Source organism: Thunnus thynnus, chromosome 5 (assembly GCF_963924715.1).
Source record: "Thunnus thynnus chromosome 5, fThuThy2.1, whole genome shotgun sequence".
Classification (NCBI taxonomy): Eukaryota; Metazoa; Chordata; class Actinopteri; order Scombriformes; family Scombridae; genus Thunnus; species Thunnus thynnus.
The window spans coordinates 6,441,605-6,462,660 of record NC_089521.1 but is presented as its reverse complement, the minus strand read 5'-3'; the positions used below and the strand labels follow the sequence as shown (position 1 = coordinate 6,462,660).

Sequence of the window (21,056 nt, the reverse complement as noted above, 5' to 3'; positions counted from 1 at the left end):
CACCATTAACTATCAAATAAGAAAGAGTAGCAAGTTGTGACAAGGACCTGATCCCTCACCAGCTTCCCAGTTTGAAGTTAGACCTGGCATTCAGTGGTGCTGGATCAGTGTGTTTTTCTTTTTCACTACCTGGGCGGCCTTAATCGTGTTACTATGAATATACCCTGTGGAGTAAACAAATTTCAGTTTACAGTCAGTATCTCTCACCAGAACATATTATGCATATCCTTGAGGCCTATACATGTTAAATGTATTTCCTTCCTCATAAAACATTTGAAAAGTTGAAACCTCATTTTTATTACATCCATCCAGCAATATTCTTCTTCAGTCAGTGGAATAGTGTGGACGCGTTGGCAGAACTGTATATTGAATTGCCTGCATGCATTCATGTGCAACAACAAACATTTCTCCATAGTGCTACTCGTGGCCAAAACTCTAGAGGGCACCTTTAACTGACTTCATTAACCACACTATTAAAGCTTAACTGGTACTAAATTTGTATCCCAAATTATCAAAAAACAATTTGTAACTTTGGATCACATCACCCATGTCTTCTTGAGGGCCTCTTTTGTGAAACTGAACTGTGAAAAACGTACTCCTCCCATATCTATTTTTGAGTGTGTAGCTTGCGCCTCAGTGGACCTCCACGATGGCACCAGCTGTGGGTGCTAGACTGGTGACGCAATCACATATCTTTTTCTTGACATAATATGTAGTCTCACTGTCCAAACTACCCCTCTCTATCTGAGAGACAATAGACTGAAAAGATATAATATATGTTCTATATATCCTGCATATATTAGTCAAACATGTATGTTTTCATACATATATACATGTATGATGTACGTCTTCTAAACCCCTCTTGGTTTATGCTGCTGATACACAGTGCAAAATTACCGTAATGTCACGCAAAGACTACTGCATTTGCCCCAGTGTTTTCTCCAGGTGTTTCTTCCATACAAAGCAGTTCTATCTTGCACAGGCTCTGCCCTCCACTGGACTATATGGGTACTCCTCTTCCCCAATCACATGCATGCATTCACCCACTGAATTTAACATAAACACAGGGTGGAAATAGAGTTCCTTTCAGCAGAGATCCAGCACCTGTTACAGAAACAGGCTTTGTCTGTCATTCTCACTCACGGTTTTACTCCGTGTACTTCCTGGTTATCAAGAAGACAGGAATTTTCAGACTTATTTTGGCTCTCCTCACCCTAAACCAGTGCATTGCCCACAAAACGTTCTGCATGCTAACCATCCAGCGGTTATCGGAGCTGGTTTAGCCTGGTGACTGACTCACCACCATTGACTTGAAGGATGCATACTTCCATGTTGAGGTAGCTCCGAAACACAGGAAGTTCCTGTGTTTTGCCATTCAAGGGAGAACCTATGAGTACAACAGTCTACTGTTCAGCTATTCCGTGGCCCCCCACACCTTCAGCAGATGAGTGGACATGGCGCTTTATCTGCTGTGTGACCGAGGGGTGAGGGTTTTCTTTTACCCCAACAACCGCATTGTCATGGCCAGGTCTAAAGAATAGGCTAGGTTCCACTCAGCCCAGCTGATTTTGCATCTAACCAAGTTAGGGTTCGTGATCAACTGGAGGAAGAGCCCCCAGCCACAACAACAGGTGGAATAACTGGGGGTTGTCCTCAACTCATGCTGACTGTGGGCTTCTCTGTCAGAACTCAGACAGACAGCCCTGCAGCAGGCAGTTCAAAAACTGACTGTGGCGGGGTGCAATGGTGATGGCATTTACCATCATGCAGGCACTGGCGTTCATGGCAGCGGCCCACTTGGTGGCGCTGCTGGGACTGTTTCAAATGTGATGCCTGCAGAGGTGGTTTGCCAGCCTTCACTTGGATGCCAAGAAGCACAAGCTCTGCTTGGTGACCGTTCCCCCCTCTGTGCAGGATGACCTGCGATACTGGGGGTCCCCACAACACCTGTCACAGGAAACACCACTGGGACAAGTTACTTGTCATGGTGTACATTGATGCATCCCTGACGGGGTGGGGAGAGACTTGCCTGGGGAGAGTAATGTGTGGAGTGTGGCCTCCAATAGAGAGCTGACATGTCAACCTCCTCAAACTCCAGGCTATGTTTTTGGTCCTCCAACAATTCAAGCCCCTGGTACAGGGGAGATATGTATTATTGAGGACCTACAACTGCAATCAAGGCAGGGTGGAGTTTGGTCTGCTGTCCTGTTGAGAATGGCGGAGAACCTGTGGAGATAGGCCTCAGAGCATCTGTTGTCTCTGAAGGCGCTCCATGTTCCAGGACTGGAGAACAGGTGAGCCAACCTCATGTCAAGGGCCAGCCCCCTGCCAGATGTGTGGAGGCTTCACCCTGAGGTGATGAAGCAGATTTGGGGCCAGTTTGGGAAGGCGAAAGTGGGTTTGTTTGACACCCACTGTCCACTGTGGTTCTCCTTGACGCTGCAAGATGATCTAATCCTGGGTTGGATGCCTTTGGACACACGCCATGGCCAGAAAAGCTGCATTTCATGCTTTTCTGCCTATCCGGCTCATTCCCCTCCTGTTGGACAGAGTGAGACAGGAGCAGTTGGAGGTCATCCTGATAGCTCTAGGTCGCCGCTTGGCATTGTGGTACACAGAGATGACTGAAATGCTGGCAGTCCAACCCTGGACCATCCCACACTTGTGGGGGGCTATGTCCTAGGAGTTAGGGACGATAGACGTGTTGCTCATTTTGGGCTAGCCCCTCCAGGCTTGGCTCCTGAAAGGTACAGGCTGATGTGGGTTGGACTGTCTGCACAGGTCCTACAGACCATTCAGGTGGTAAGGGTGGGATCCACCACTGCGTGTTATGGGGCAAAGTGTATGCAGCAGCCTTTTCTTCCTATCACAAGGGTTTTGGCGACAGACCGGCCACCCTCTTGTGAAATGTTTCCTGCAGGGGGTCAGGAGACAACACCCAGTGATGCGTGCCTCTACCCCCCAATGGGAACTTCCTGTGGTCTTCGAGGCTCTGGTGAAGGATTCTTGTGAGCCTCTGAAGCGCTCCTCTCTGAAGGTGTTGTTACTCAAGACAGCTTTGCTGCTTGCTCTGACATCAGCTAAGAAAGTGTGTGAGATAAGTGCATCCAGCTGCATGCTCCAAATCCGTCCTTTGTTCCCAAGAACATATGGAGTTCTTTCAAGTTGAGGGTTGTTCAGTTGGATGCTTTTTGGCCTCCACCCCATGCAGGGGATAGGGAGGCGAAACTGCATCAGCTTTGCCCAGTTCACATGCTACAATGTTATGTAGAACACAAGGCCCCCATCAGATGCACTGTTTGTGTGCTACAGGGATGGTGTGGATAGAAAAGCCCTATCTAAGAAACACCTTGCTGGGTGGCTTTGTGAATGCATCTCCCAAGCCCATAGGCAGGCAGGAAGAGAACCTCCCACTGTTGTCTGCACCCACTGTACATGCAGTATGGCAGTGTCTTGTTTAGTGGGAGGAGTGTTGAGGACATATGCACTGCAGCTTTGTGGTCTGCACCCTGTCTGTTCATATCTCTTGGACATGTCGGGCTCCCTTTCACAGTCTGTGCTGGCTGGATTTACCCACTAGTGAAATGGGGGTGTGTGTGTGTCAGCTTGGTTTCACCTGACCCCCACTGGGCATGATACACCTGCATTTGTCACATGCTCCTTGATGACCTGGGGAATGAGGCGTGCAGAGGGTCTGTTGCTTGACAGTAGAGCCCTGCGAGGTTAGGCCATGGCCTCACCCAGTTCAGTTGTATGCTGTCTGGGTTGGCTGGGGCCACCTACCTCTCCACTGAGGTGGCTAAGGCTATTAGAAGTAGGTGTGCTGTGGCAACTAACCGCATGTTACGTCGCGGTAAGGCGCTCATTCATCGGGCTCCAACACTGTACCCATAGTACCCATAGGGCGGGGCCTGTGTGATATAATATAAAGGTTACAATATTGTAACCCTAGTTCTATTAGCACTATTTTGTAAAATTCAGTTTTGAGCCTTTTTTGTCACCCCAAAGTTTGATATTTGCCAGTGTGGATATATTTTTACTCATCTGGATTGGGTTCCACTAGCTATTTGTAAACCAACTCCAAGTATATGTGTAAAGTCCTTTCTAAGTGTGCAGCTACTACTAGCTAGTTTCAAGTGATTTACTAAATCAGGTTGCACCATTAAAACTTGAAGTCCCCCTCTGTCCTTCTTGTTCCTACAGTTGGATGTTTGAGCTTCACTGTGCAGACTGACACTAGAAGGCTGTTTTCACATTTATCTGCTGAAAGTGGAAAGTTTCTCTGTGCTCATTGAAAATCTGAGTTCAAGGGGAGGGCTAACGTTAATGCTAATGTTCCAATATTCACCTTACACAAGTGTGATGTGGAAACTTGAAGCCTCCAGTACACAAGCACTGAGAATGGACTTTACAGTGAAGTAGGAGGTATCTTTTGTCCAGCAGTTAAACTTATGAAATATATTTGCATTATTCATAGACCAGGTAATTATTCTTAATACATGTCTTGGGGCGATCTTTAAGGATATTCTTTGCTAGTAAAGACCTTAGTTATGTATAAATGTGTGCATTATCCAATCAAAAAAGAATCAACTATGTAAATGGTAAGTTGCTGAAGCATCACAAGGTATAACATAACTTCCAAAAATAACAGTTTAAGTGGCCAAGCAAAACACTGAATTTAACTGCTAATCATCTGTAAATATGGTTTGACTTTGTTTAAACTAAATAATCATACATGCAGGAACATGTGCATTTCAGAGTTAATTTTTATGCAGTTGAGAGCAAGGGAGAAATATCTGATTATGCTAACCAAACCACCACACTGTAATTTGTTCATTTAATATAAAAATTACTGGAGTAATTTTTTGTAATTTGAGGAATGCTGTGCTTTTTGTGACATGTAATATAAAATCTTCCCAGTTTACATCATCATTAAACAGCATTTTGATTTAGTGCCAGGTCAAATATGCCAACCATATCTCATAACTTCTACTGGGCCTACAGTATTAGCAAGCTAACATTAGTTTTGTCAGTTGGCTCAGTTAGCTATGCAACAGTTCCACCTGTTATTTAGTAAATATTTAGTAAAAATTTATCTCTACGTAACAACTAGTTTGTGTGGTGCACATCTAATAATGCATAAATCTCAGCTTCTCAAACAAACAGTTACATTACACTGTAGCTAAGCTATGTTTGGTGCAGCTGGCTCCTAGTCAGAAAGTTTTAACCCCCACATACAGAAGAAAATCTTGCTCAAACCCGTAGCTGACAGTGTGCAGAGACCTGTTTTGACATGTTTTTTAGTATCAGACAACAATGTCTGCCTCTTAATGGAACATGATGGCTTCATATTCTTACACTTCAAACCAGAAGAGATTGATACAAGTCATAGTCGTGGGAACAATGTTTCACTGGAAAGTTGTAATGCAGAAAGCACTTTCATTTCTTGGTCTCGACGATGAGGGATTGATTAAATGTTGGGGGAAATAGGTTTGGTTTCATTACACCCTTGATTGCATTTTCGAGGTATTGTTGCCAGGCAACATAACATTATTGGATATTTGGTATAGAAATCTTTGAGCCTCTGGTGATATTTTTGAATGAGCCCAATAAAGTTAATGTCTCTCTCCTCTCCTCTCCTCTCCTCTCCTCTCCTCTCCTCTCCTCTCCTCCCTTCTCTTCTTCATTTCTCCCAGTCTGCACTGTAAAAGTCGTTTCCAGGACATTATCCCTATGCTTCCCCTTGGACCCACACTCCATGCCCTTTCACTTAAGCTATTGTCTCTTATTGACCCACTGCTGACTTGGCTGTTGCAGCTTATTGAACTACACTCAGTGCTTGGCTCCCCAGAGGAAGGACTACTGTACATCGAAGAGTGTAATGAGATGGCTCTAGCCAGAGGCTCGCTCTCTGACAGGAGCAGAAAACAATAAATTGGTCATGATCATAAGTTTTCGCTGCTCAATCTGCTCTTAATCTAATCTAATTAACCTGAAGGTTGCATCAGCCTCTAGATATAAACAGGTCTACTTTCCAGGAATATTATGTCAATATGGTTGAATTTATTCTAAAATATATGTGTTTTGGCTTTTTGAAAATGATGTAATTGATGTTTTCAACTGGATCAAGAGGGTATGCTTTTAGTTTGACCATCATTCACTATTTAACTGTCCAGTGGGGTTTGAAAGGGTTTCCATATGAGAGTGATACAATTTAGAAAACCACAGAATCTAAAAGTCTACAGTTACACTACAGCTGCTTGAGCAAAATGCTAACTTCTGCATGCTAACATTTTCACAATGGCAAAGCTAACATGCTGATGTTTATCTTGCTGTCTACCATGCTCACCATCTTAGTTTAGCATGAATAAAGTACAGCTAAAGCTAATTGTCATTAGTCTGGCCATAAACTAAAGTTAATTAAAATGGCACTAGATGAAAAGTTGAAGGATCACTAAAGTTATTACAATTCATCCTGTGGGGGGCATGAATGTTTTACCAAATTTGATGGCAATCAATTGTCGAGACATTTCATTTAAAACCACAAATGTCAACCTCATGGTGGCGCTAGAGGGAAAGTCAGGTGATTACTAAAGTCAGCAAGATACATCCTCTGGGAACCATGAATGTATTCATGTAAAAAAGTTTGTGCCAATCCATCAAGTAGACATATGATACTGTATTTCACAGAATAGGTGAAAAATTTGACCTACTGTTAGTGCTTAATGAAAAGTCAGGAAATTACCAAAGTCTGTAGGATTCATCTTCTGGGGACTATGAATGTCTGTACCAAATTTCATGGCAGTCCATGGGATATTACAGTTTGGACCAAAGTGTTGGACAAATCGACATACAGATCTCTAGGGCCATGCCTTAAAGCCTGGCTAAAAATCATTAAAAGTGGACTTTTCACTCTAGTGTCCTGTATCTCTGAGATAATGTCTGGGATGATGTCATTCATTGACAGTCATAAATAGAAATACAAAGATAATGTGTAGGACGGAAAAACGCAAATAACTGTCCCTTTGAATCAGTCATTCAGTTGTGACGTTTACACCAGTACAGTAGTCTAATTGCAGGTTATCTGTGTAGGTGTGCTGGATAGTAAACGAGAATAAACTGGCATCATTGCAAGTATCTTCTGTGTCTCTAATCAGTGTTTGGCCTGCTCGGCGACTAAACAGAGGGTGTGATGGGCTTATAATGAACCTTCCTCAGTAGCACAGGGACCCTGGTATCCACTCATCACCGCTAATGTTTGTAACCACAGAGATGATACTGCACTGAGATAACAAAAATAAATCTAACAATAAAAAAGGCCAGACTGGCAAATCCCCTTACTGCCTGAAGTCAGTAGTGTACATGTTTAATGTCAAGATGTATGGAGTTAATAAGAGGAAACAGAGGGAAGCAAAGAGAGGCTCTGCATGGCATTTTGTGTTTATACAGCCTACTATTCCTAGAAATCATGGTCATATTGAACAGTTCTGCAGTGCACAAGTTATGTACACCACCAAAGTACAATGCCAATGCAAGAAGTAGTGTGTCTTTTATGTTGCAGGGTGGAAAGTAAGGGTATGCTGGTGGTGGTGGCAGTAAGTGTGACTGTAGTTTGCAGCTGCGCAGCTGCATCGATCTCGTCCTCGCTTGTCACCATTTTTCTGTTGGATGTAGCTAGCTAGCTATGTATATAGATGACCCCATTATTAATTATTCATTCTTTATTGATTTAATGAATCTACACTAATAATATCATGCTCCATTTACATTAATCTGTAATGTAGGTTGAGCTGACTAAGTCTATCTATCTTGCTGCTTCTATGAGTGCAAGTTTTGCATCAGATTAATATGTAAGGCATGTGTGTGTGTTCAGAGATATTGATAGTTCTCTCCTGTCTCATACTGAGCACAGTGGGCCACCCTTCTAACCTATGCACACACAAACACACATTAGGGCTGGTGTGAGTCTTGTGGATTGTTTTACATTTAATTTCATTTGACTCAATAGGACAATCATTATTAGTCAGTTAAACATATATAGATATAACACTTCTCTATTATTATGCAATAAAGTTCACAATATTGACTCTGAATAACTTATTTTTCTTGTCTCTTACTGTCATTTATGAATTCTGCACACTTAGAAACACTGTGAGTGAATTTATTGAAATATTATTTTTTATTGGCATTGATAGGCTTTGATCTTCAAGTCTCTTGAAGGTCTTCCTAAAAATCAACAGGTGTGTGGACATCAGGTCCGCCGTAGTGTCTTGCTATTGTGTAGATAGTGTTTCTATTTAATTTTCATAAAGAATGAATGTTATCTTGATGAGCCATTAGTAATATACAGAATCACTTTGTATGCTCTTCACAGTTACTCTAATGTTTGTATCTGAGAGTGGGAGGATTGTATACCACATGTAGCACATGGTTCGTCGAGTTCTGTTGCCAGATAATTGAAGAGACTGAACACACATCTGTAGGACTGTGTTATGCCTGTTTCAACTTTTCTCCACTGGTGGCCCGTATAGTAGTTTCTGATTTTATTTTAGTGATTGCATTTATTTTAGCTCTAGGCCTTTTCTCACATCTTTCATCCCCTTGTAGGGTACAGCCTGGAATCCAAAGCACCAAGATTGATTTGAAGTTTAACAGATACTCTCTGCAATTTTCAGGTGGTGCTGACACTTAACAATAAATTGACTTAAAAACTGGTTACAAGGCAGTTTCATTCTTCACTCTTGATCACATACTGTAGATGAACTGACTCTACCTGAACCCCTAGCCATTAATTTACGCAGATAGAGCTTTATAGATACATATATGGTACTTCAGTTGGCACAGAAAGCATGCTTTCCTCTGAATGGCTTCTTAAGATGGACATGCAGCATTTAGAAATTCAATTGAAATTATTCATGATTGCAAGGCCTTTGGGTTTGATTTTGGTTCACCAAACATTCCTTGAACACCAGCCTGCAGAAGCGGACATGTGTTCCAGGGAAAAGCATTTTCACTGCTGATGATAATGGAGGCTGAGCACAAACTGAATGAGACAGAGTTGTGAGAGAGAGCGAGAAAGAAAGCAAGAGAGAGAGCAGCAGGGAATAGAAAAAACACAGGACACAAAATAATTTAGAAATCAGTGGGTTGACGTGTATTCCCTTCCTGTCAGAACACACAATGACTTAAAACATGACAGGAGCAGGAGACCAAGGGACAGTCATGTGTGTGCATGTGATCAGTGCGCTACTGGTCATCGGTCAGGTCTCATAGCAGTTACAAGCAGGTTTTTAAACAATTTATTTAAAATAATGGGCTAAATTTAAGGCCCTAATAAGAGACCAGGGTTAATACAATGTACATATACATACTACTGTAAGGCTTCATGTTTCGTAGCAACTATGCTGTTTTTTGGCCATGCTAGCAGTCTACGGATGCTAGATGCTGATGGCTGGTTGGTCCATGACTTGAACTATTAGATGGACTGCCATTAAATTTGGTACAGATATTCATGGTCACCAAAGGATGAAGCCTATTGACTTATCATCTAGGGCCACCATGATGTTGACATTAGTGATTTTGAGTGAAATATCTTGATATATAAATATAGATAAATATAGAATTATAAGATGGATTGCCAAATCCACTAATCCAGAAGTATGTGTGTGATATCTGTGTGTTTCAATTTGAGAAGACAATTTTTCTGATTGGTGCTGAGGATTAAATAGTCCTAATCCTGCAGACATAAGAATAGAGAATAAAGATTGCACATATGCACAAGACAGATGGACACACACACTCAAAGGTTAATGAATAAATCCTTGTTCCTGCTTGGAGACTCTCCTAGCCCCTGACAAGAGATAAATGTGATGGATTTTCTGTATGTGTGCGAGTGAGTGCATGTCACAATAACACATGCTAAATTAAACATGTGGAACTGGCAGGCACATTTAAGTTTCATAGTTAGCTGTGTTGACTCTCTGCTTCATTCACCGCCTATTCTGAGGTTCAATACAAATAAGCCTTTCTGTGGCATAGCTGGATAATCAGCCAACCTAGAGTGCGTTGTTGATTTACCCAACGCCTCATCAAAGGGAGATTTAGTCCAAATCAATAAAAGCAGCCATCTGTGTGTCTGTTCACTTGTCTGTTTTAAGCTTTATTCACTTCAGAGGCAGGAGAACACCTCTGCCAGGGCTTCTATCTATCAAGAAAATCCATTTGCATTGTTGGACAAGGAAAATCTGACTCTAATCTTCTCCACTGATGCGCTTCCTGGTGGTGTAGCATTCTCTCTTTTGCTGGCCAAGTGGCTTTAAGATTTTAAATGTATTGCTTTTATCATATATTTTTGATGCAACAATTGGTTAACAGCATTTGTGAAACTGGAATGTTTTTTTTTTAAACTGATGATTAAGAATAGATACTCTGTAATGTTTTCACACCTGAACTTAATGCAATCAAACATTAAACCTATTATCATTGCAAGACTGACCATTCACTAAGCCCCGCCTTCCTTAGTTACTGTTGCTGCAGCTGTTAAGCTTTCCGTTCTCACACAGCATGCAGTTTACATGATTACGGTGGCAGATTTGCCCCTCAAAATTCACTGTAATTTTTGAAACAATGGGTCCTTGATTTTGGAAGGCAGTAAACAAAAACAGGCTTGTCATTTCTATTTGGAGGCCATTTATTTTGCCAGCACAAACTGGCAATTGTCACTAACAGACTCTATCAGCTGTAGCTACCCAGCCTAATCAGCTAACTTTAGCTCCACAAAAACACTCTCCAACTGACTTATTTATTGTTTTTACCTTACTGGTTTTAAAGTGACAACCCTGTAAAAGGGGACCTATTATGCTTTTTATGCTATTTTCAGTCATATATATAATGTTACAATGTCAGATGTTCATATTAAACGTTGCCAACATGTCAAATAATGAGGTAATATGTAATTATGTAGAAGTAATCCCTGTGAGGAACAAGCACCGGCTTTAGACTGCTCTGAACGCTCGGCTGTTTTTTTTCTACTTTCAGCCCGAGCTGATGTCGGCTCATGATGGATTTCTTTATATGGTCATCTGCTCCACACAGTGCAAGTTCACTGCTCTTACACAGTGAGGCAAAGTAAAACAAGTGGTTCACCTGTTGGAGGTGTGCTGGTCATCTGCAGCTCTTCATCAAACATCATCATCACTGTGGCTGTTTCTGCTTGTACTATCCCTCCCTGCATTATTTCTAACTGATCTGCTGAACAAAGAGCTCCAGATATGTCCATATGATGTTATTCAACCGGTTTTTAGTGCCACTAACGAAGCTCTACTAATTCAGTGAAGAACATGTTTCACTTCCTGTAACTTCTTCACAATAAATGTCTCCTGTTATTTAATCATTTAAAAGCTTTTAATTTGAAGAAGTAAAGCAGGAAATGTTAGGTTTGCATTGGCACAACTCTGATATGTTGGCAGGCTTCTGAAAAGCTGGCCAATCAAAACAGAGTGGGCTCATCAGGAGGGGGGCCTTAAAGAGACAGGAGCTAAAACTGCCTGTTTCAGACAGAGGCTGAACTGAGGGGCAGCATAAAGGGTCAGAGTTTTTTTTTTAACTGTGAATCATGCAAAGCTACTCTAGTGGAGTCCAAAAATAAAAATATAGAGCTGGAAATGAGCATAATAGGTTCCTTTTAAACATGCATTTGCCAGCTACAGTACATACATGAAATCCAGCTAATAGGGTTTTCCCATTACTCCGGGTGGTCTGCCAAGCCAACTTGTGATGAAATGCATTTCCACTACAGCCTCACAGCAGGGGATAGCCATGGCAAACTGCATTACTGTGGTCCTGCATGCTGGCAGGGCTGACTGGGGCCAACCCATGACAACCTCCCTCCCACTTCCTCCCTCTCAAACAATTATTTTGTGAGACTCAACTCGTGTCTGTGCTGGAGACCAGGGAGAAAGCTCTGTTTTTATAAGTCTCTCTGTGTTCAGCTCATAGTACTTTTATAGCTTCTTAATGAATTTTTGTGGTTTGAAGTTTCTCTCTTGTGTTCCTGTTTGTACTTTCAGATATCTGCCTTATTTTACTGTTTCCTGATCACTTTCAGCTGTATCAGAGTTGTTTTAAGTTACTGCTGACGAAAAACCAACATTTCTTGCTATTGCTAATTCATATTAAAGTCTTAAAAGTCTTAAAAGATATAGGAAATTAAATGTGTTTTTGGAGCTATTTGGTCAGTGGATCAGTTATAAATACTGGAGGAATAGTACAAGCATAAACAGCCACAGTGAGATGTTAGTTGAAGAGTTCTTAATGCATTTTCTGCAAACAGCACACCTCCAATAGGTAAACAGTCTTTTTTACCTGGCTCAGCACGGCCACCCAACAAACCATGGAAAAACCCTATAAGAGACTGTTTCCACCTCTAATGTTACAAGAGAAAAGGCTTTAAGGACAGGAACTAACCAATATAACCATATAGGACCAGCCCCCACACAATGGATGTTTTGTGTGAATGGGGCTTTTTTTTAACATAACCTTTAAACCCACAAAATAATGTTGGTTGATATGATCCTTAGCCTTGGAAGCAACACTACTGGTGTCTGTAGTTAGCTAGTTAGTTACATGTTAATGTTTACGGTTTATATTAGCGCAGACAAACATCACCCCTTGAGTATCACAGATTATCACTCTTACTATAGCACACCGATTCAACATGTGTAGAAATTCAAAGCTTAACAGTCCTCCTGTGCATAGTTGTGGTTGCTGAGATATGATCGGGCAATCACTCTTTTTTTTGGGGGGGGGTTAGCAAACAGTTAACTTGGTTCAGTCACTATTTCAAAGTTGCAAGAAAAACAGTTGCAGTGGTAATATAGATCTTTGAAGTATAACACATACATAGTACCTTTTTATGTGCTTTCATGTATGTGGGGTGGTTGTTAAGTGATGGTTAAAGTAGAGATTTATCTCCTTTGTAACAAATGTGCAAAATGAGCCAGGGAAATCAGTCAGGGATTTTACCGCTTTATTGATCACTTAGGCTTTGATGTAAGAGCCATTCCTCAGAAAGTCATGGATACTTTCTGTTTGTACCAGTTATTCCTTCCTGCATCACATAAACTCAAGCAACCCCACCACAGAGAATTACACTAATCAAAACCTCTCTAACCTTTTTTAATTATAATTGTCGACTTCCTTTAGTGTGGAGTGAGCTTACTGATTATTGAAGCTCCTGAATCCAATTAACAGTCACCAGCTGTACAGGGTTTAGGCCTTGGTGCCTTGATTGCACCCTGCAAGAAGACTTGAAAAGCGGAGACACCCTGTGGCTTTAGAAAAGGCTCTAACAAAAGTAATTGAATGAAGCCACAGGGTTGTCTGGGCTGTTTTACTCATTTTAAAGGCCAAAGTTATCAAAGGAGCAACAGAGCTTTCATTATATATATATATATACACACACACACACACACGCACACATATATGTGTGTGTGTATATATATATATATGTATATATATATTTTAACTAAAATATTTTTTAAAAAAAGGTTGTTTGAAAGGATATTCTGAGCTGTAATTTCATTTAGATACAGGTGAGCTCAATTTTGGGTGTGAAATATTCCTATTTTACATTAAACAAATGCATTAACTATTTGGCACATCAAAGCCAGACCACAGTGGAACAAGCTGCACCCTCTCTATCTGTGCCAGCTGAGAACACAAGCCCTGCACTGTGTCGGGACACACACTGTGCATAATCTCTCCACTGCTTTCAATTCATCCCAGCTGGTGCCCAGTGCAGAGCTGCACACAGAGGACTGACCACGTTCTACCTGCCTCATTTCACAAATCATAACGCTGACTGGGCTCTAATTCTAATGAGCACACTGTACAACACAGTACTTTACAAAGTCAGCCTCCCTTCGTTAATTCAGATTTAAACATACAGTAGTATATTATTGACTGGACTCACATTTATCAGGTGACCAGAAACATTATATAACCTGATTAATGTAACTGTAAAGGGTGATGATGTCTGCTGCCCCCTAGTGGCTCAAAAAGCAAAACAAAAAAATCTGATAACGCAGCTTTAAATCAACAAGGCTGGCTTTATTTATGAACATATTTAGGAGAATACACCTGATTTGAACCTCAAAATGTCACCCCAGATTTTTCATCACATCCAAAACCTGGAGAAACAGTGCAGAACAGTTGAGTGGAGGTTTGGCACAACTTCACCTCCTTGCGGTGTGAAGTAGGAGGCAGACTTGACTGGAAGTACCAAAGCTCCAGCAACAGTTGTGACAATGAAGACTTCATTGTACTTTAATCAGGGTCCTTGTGTCCTGTGGCATACGTCGGGGTCAACAGCCTTGTTTCCGCCCACAGGCTGAAACAAACCAGTTTTATTTCAAGTTCCAAGTTGTTTTGAAGTATCAATCTTTGATACTTAGCAACAGTGAGGAGAATCAATTACAGATCCTATTATGCCATCTCCCCCAAGATTAGACTTCTTGTTCATACCCCTTTAAATATGTGAGCTTTTCTTTAAAGTGGTATATCTTACAGTAACTGAAGCCAGATCCATTCACATATTTGCATTTGTGTAGGACCACTAAAAACTGAGAAGATAAGGCAACATTGAATCAGAGATGCTGCACTGTTGTCTTTGGGTTAAAATGTTCGGTCTTGTTGGCCACATGCTAATCATTTTTGCCTTTGAAAGGTAATGGAGGCTGTTCAACGACATCACTGATTGAGGTGTGACCAAAAGTGCAACATGCATGAAAGTTTCATCACAAATCCAGTGCATATTAAAAATACACACAGATCCTTAGCACCCCACGATCATGTTCAGAGCCACCTGCTTTGCTGGAGATGCCAGTGATAGTCGTTGCTATGGATACCATTCAACATTGTAATCTCCATGTCTTGTGCCATTTAATTACATGTTCCATACCTTGAGTTGATGTAGGTGGCATCTCTATGGCATATCTTTACATAGGTTGAAGAGCATAAATGATTATATGTAATGATACTGCTTTATGAAGCATTTTACTGTAGGCAATATTAGCCAGTTCAGTATCTCCTGATGTAATTCAGTTGTCAAGAGGCAGAACAAGAAGAGAAAAGAAGAGTGTTACAGTGAAGAGAAAGACACATTTATTTTGATGTGAGTGCTGCAGTCCTTTGTAATTCAGTATAAAATAGACTTTAAACACAGTATGGGCTACATCTATAAATGATGAATCCAGTTTTTTAGAAAACAGAACTGAAGATAGTTTAGGGGAAATTACAATACCTTGCTTCCCCATGACAGTTTAAGAAAAAAACTGAAGTTGAAGTAAGTGTCATTTTCTGTTAAGGACTTGAATCTAATGGTATCCATAAATTAGTTCATACAGATATTGTATCTCACATTGTGGTTCAGCTCTCCAGAGTCTGTCCTCCACCATCCCATTAAGACTTAGTGAAGAGAGACACTTTCCTCTCTGTTAGCAGGAGAGACAAATAATAATCACAAAGGAAAACACTGCCCAAAACCAAAACTACATATACACATAACATAACATAAATATAAATGTGATTTATGATTTTTCATAATGTGGAACAATGTCAGGAGTTAATAACTCAGGGTATCAAACAGTCTGCAGGGCATTTTACTGTGCAGGGACACTCACTCTGGTGGCTTCAAAAAATTCACTCCTAACACTTTGTATGAAGCCCATGCCTATAATGCATTACAAACATACTTATGATGCATGATAATTTGCTTATAGCACTGTATAATTATAGTTATAAGCACTCATAAATATTCATAATTCTTTATAACAATAATCATGACACATTATAAAGCACTTATAAGGTCAAGTATCATAATACTTCATAACTGCTGGTCACTTGCTGAGGATCATAGTATATTATAATTTTCATAGTTGTAATACATTATAATCACTATTATAATACATTATAATGTGATTACAAGTTACTCTAAGCGGTCATTGGGTGCTTTAAGTAAAGTGAGAAAAAGATCATTAAATCTATGTGTAGTGAAGGAGGGTTCCTTCACTGGGTCTCAAACCCCGGTCTCCCAGACCACAGTCAGCCAAAGAACTTTGCAGATGGCCAATGGCCAGCGCATCTAGTCATCCGTGATTGTTACACTCTAGAGGGCACGGGCCTGCGCTGTGACACTATGCTAGAACAACACACAAAACATTGTAAAATTAATTTATATGTTTAATGGGTCATAACAGAAACTGAGTACTTCAATTTGACACAACTTTTTGTTTCTCTTACCACACAAGTGCTTCATCCCAGTGCTCCCCAGCACCCTGCCAGTGCTTTCTGCCAGAAAGAAACGCTGTAGGGACACAAGCCCTCACCAAGGTTGAGACTTACCAAGTCAGCAGCGCATGGTTTGCACCTGTTTTTTTAAGGAGTCCCTTTTGTTGATCAAACACTTACATAAAAGTAATATATACAGCTACAGGTAAAGTAGAATTGTTTCAGGTATTATCTGTAATTTGACTCAATTTAGTGTTTAGAGTGAGTTTTTTGGGGAAACATTACATTGTGAAATGTAAATGTCCATCATTCAGTTGTTCATTATCAAAAAATGTGTCTACTCAATTTCTGTTATGACCCATTAAACATATAAATAAGTTTAACAATGTTTTGTGTGTTGTTCTTGCATAGGGTTATGGTGCAGGCCTGTGCTCTCTAGAGAGTAATGACCACAGATGACTTGACATGCTGGCCCTTGGCCAACAGCATAATTCTTTGGCTTACTGGTTAGCGCAACTGTCTGTGGTCTGGGAGGCCATGGTTAGAGACCCGGTGTAGGAACTAGGGCAGAGAGCCCAGTATTTGTATTTGTATCTGTATTTGTTGAGGCAGCAAAAGTATTTGTATTTGTATTTGTTTTCGAATAAAAGTGGAATGAGGCTTAAAAATCCTGTTTTTGTATTTATTACGCTTTTAATTTTAGAAAATTAAAGTGTTACAATAAGTGTTCATGAATAAACTACCTTACGAAGGAGGTCCCCACACCAGGTCTTGAACTGAAGTCTCCCAGATCATAGACGACTGCGCTGACTACTGAGCTAAAACTTTACTCATCAGCTCATTGCAGGCAGACTTCTACCTATTTATACACCCATAACACAGACAGACAGCACACCATGTAACATGTAGAAGAACTTCAGAGGTGATTCTTGCTTTGCACCTTTCATTATTGCCTATTTTTTAAAACCTAACTTTGTGGAAAGGCGAAGGGGAACAACAGGTTACGGAGAGTCCCTTGGGACTTAGTCCTGATAGATTAACAGTGGAGCAGAGGAGATAGACTGAGATAATGATGTAACTGACCTGCGAACTGGTATTTGATATGGGTTTTTTTTTTCTTCCCCAAAACAAATAATTTTTAAGATATTAGTATGACACAAATATCCATGTAAAACCCACTATTTGTGCTTTGCCGAATATTGTATTTGTATTCTGGCACACCCCTTAACTACACACAGATTTAATGATCTTTTTCTCACTTTACTTAAAGCAACCAATGACCACTTAGAGTAACTTATAATCACATTATAATTCAAGATTCAAGATTTAGTTTATTGTTCTTTTCTTATGTATTTGCATACACAAAAAAACGAAATGCTGTTCCTCCCCACCCCCAGCAGTGCAACAACAACAGAAAAGTTTAAGATATACTGTATATCTGAAAAAAATTCCCTTTGAAAAAATGATGAAAACATATAAATCCCAAGAGGAAAAAAAAACAAAAAAAGACGAGCAGTTAGCGGCACAGTGCATTAAAGTGCATTTTGAGAGAAAAGTACGTCTCACTTCAATGTAGACAGCTCTTTCATGTCAACGAGTGACCAGCACTGAAGGGGGAGTTATATAATCCATTTTGCTGTCCAGAGGACATTAGGCAACATGATTGTTGGAACTGCCGGTTTGTATGGGTTAACAGTTAGCCTAGCTTGTCCTGTCACACTGCTCTCGATGTCTCCGGCACAATCTTCTCTTCTTGCTGATTAATTAATAAATTACCTCTTAGAGTCTTTTCTGAAGATTATTTCAAGGTTATTTTGCAAAATGTCTTTTAAGGTCCAATTTTGAGATGTATTCAGGAGTCCATCTCTGGTGCAGCCACTCTCTCTTATAGAACACAGCATTATAACAGTAATTATAATATATTATAAAACAATTATAATGTATTACAACTATGAAAATTATAATACACTATGATCCTTGCAAAAAAAGTGTCAGGAAGTATTATGATACTTGACCTTATAAGTCATTATAAAATGCCTTACAATGTCTTATTATTATTGTTATGAAGCATTATGAATATTTATGAGTGCTTATAACTATAATTATACAGTGATATAAGCAGATTATAACGTGTTCTAAGTATGTTTATAATGCATTATAGACATGGGCTTCATAGAAAGTGTTACCAATTCACTCTTTCTCTCTGAGTTTGATTCAGAATGATTAGCTAGAGAGAACAAGAGAACAGAAGAAGAAAGTAGTGATGGAGTAAGATACAGCGAGCACAGTCTAACTCTTCCTCTCTCAAAGTGTCTCACCTCAGCAGATACTCTCTGCCATGCTTTTAGTTCAGAGGGTGAAAGGCTGCTTCACAAATAGAAGGTATTCACTATCAACGAGCCCTATCCAGGAAGAAACCTGTTATCTGCAAATGGACAACTCTGTTGTCCTCTGGTCTCAAATGTCTGTCAATCATTCTTTAAATATGGTCATGGATATGGACGGTTCAGACAGTAGGAAAGTGAGAAACAAGCCCAAACCACGTCATGTGAATAGACTTTTTTGTGATTTACTTGTACATTCTATGTGTTTTTAAAATGAACAGTAGGTATAAGTTCCTCTGTCAGCTTCTGAGTTAAAACATTTTTTAAAATTTAGACTTGCTATGGCCCATCCCCTTCAGCCTGATTCTAGACATCTGAATCACTGCCCACATCTCATGGCTGTTTTCACTGGTCGGAGAATCAAGTGAACAGTCAGAGTTTAGTATGTGGGATTAAGAATGGGGATGTTATCTTCCTAAAAACATTCATTAAAAATTGCAACAGAAAAACTACCACAAGCATGGATGAGATTGATGCAACTGCATAAGACGCTGTATGTCCATGTACAGAAATAACAACTCTTGAAGCATCACTTTTTTAAAAAATCACAGTGTTGCTTATAGCAACTGTTACCACAGCTTCCATTTGAACTAAACATAAGGTCAGCAGGGCATGAACACAAATGTCTCTATAGTTTGACACAAATCATTTGATTGCTAATTAAAGAGGACATAACATGCACATTTCCAGGTCTATATTTTTAATCCTGTGTTCTACTGGTTCTACTACTTTGCATGATTTACAGTTCATGCAAAGTAGTATGAACTGTGTCATACTGACACTTTACAGACCCTCAGTTCAGACAGTTTTAGATCCTGTCACTTTAAGGCCCCTCTCCCGGTGAACCCACTCTGTTCTGATTGGCCAGCTCTCGATGATTCTAGAGACTACATAAACAAATCATGTAACAAACTATAGTAGTAGGATTTCAATACTTTTTCTCGTTCTTCACTTGAAATGTCATCTTCTCAAATACATCTGTATACATGTTTGAGCCAGAATCTGATCTGAAATATGAGATTGGACAACGCAAACAACACATGGAAAAAGCTTAGCAACAACCTTGGCAAACCAAGGGTACAGAAGGACAGCGTGAGCGAGGAGCTGATGTCAGCTCATCTGCAAGGTAGAGAAAAACTGCCAGACTTGCAGGGAGCATTTCTACATACAGTACATTAACCTCAAGTTTTGGAATTTTGACTATGTTTAACATACCAGTTGATATCCGACATCATAACTGTATATTAATAACAAAAAAACACAAAAAGCATAATATGTCCCCTTTTTAGTGTTTCAAATAGAGAGACCTATCAGACTTTTGAGAATCACATTACAAATTGTACATTTATTATAAATTTAAAGGGTAATTTCACACTAACACTATAGAATAATAACACTGCCCCCTCTGGTTGAAGTCTGTTTCACCTCTGACCACATGAGGCATTACTGATGGGTGTGTTGGGCGGGATCAGAAGTGTTTTTTTGTTGCACCTGTAACCGCATCCAACAATGATGTCACAGTGTGCTGATGCGCCCTGGAGTACACTTCTACATCACTGCAGCAAGTTGAGAAATTAAACCAGTGGACGGCTAGAAGGGAACTTAAAAATGTTAAGGAGGTGATTAGTTATTCTTATAACTAATAAATGACTTTAACATCTAAAAAACATGTACTAAATAAATAAATAAAAATAAAAATAATTTAAAAAAAATGTACAAATTGTGCACTGACTAAATGTTCTTAAGTCTTTTCAAAATCCTTCACAAGTGACCTAAAATGGAAAATGTGAATCTAGATACAGTATGTGTAATTCAAATTAGTATCTATATATTCTGCAAAAACTGTAAGTGAAGCTGCACTATTTGCTTTATTTGCTAATACAAATCAGATCTGGTTGAATCTGTTTTCTTTTCCCATTTATATTTACAAATATGGAGACCTAGTGGAAATTCCCATGGAGCACATCTTTGTTACCACATTCATTTTCAAACATTCAGTCATGAGTACCAATTCAAGCATGTACAGTATACTGAGATACATGGATGGCCCATCCATCTTGCATGTATTAAAAACGTTTGTGACATTAATGCACAGCATACAATGCAACAGTTTCTACATGTGTGGAATTGCAGTCAGTATAGATGCATCATATTCAGTCACCTGCTTCTCTGTAATGGGGACAGATATTTTATTTGAGCTTATATCTTCCATATATGAAAAATATAAACCATCTGATTTCCTTGTCAATGATCTTGAGGACTTGAATGTTGATCATTTGTCTTTTAAACCAATACCTAAATCTTCCCTTTTCCTGAATGTCTTCCCAGTTGCCCCTCAGACTACACATCAAAACAAATAAGTTTCAGCTAATAAACTTTACTGAA

General features: G+C 39.8%; 1 protein-coding gene across 1 annotated transcript in view; it reads left to right on the top strand.

Annotated features, from left to right (window-relative positions):
* syt9b (synaptotagmin IXb) overlaps window positions 1–21,056 on the top strand; it is a 52,925-nt gene that overhangs the window by 3,041 nt on the left and 28,828 nt on the right. The window lies entirely within an intron of this gene.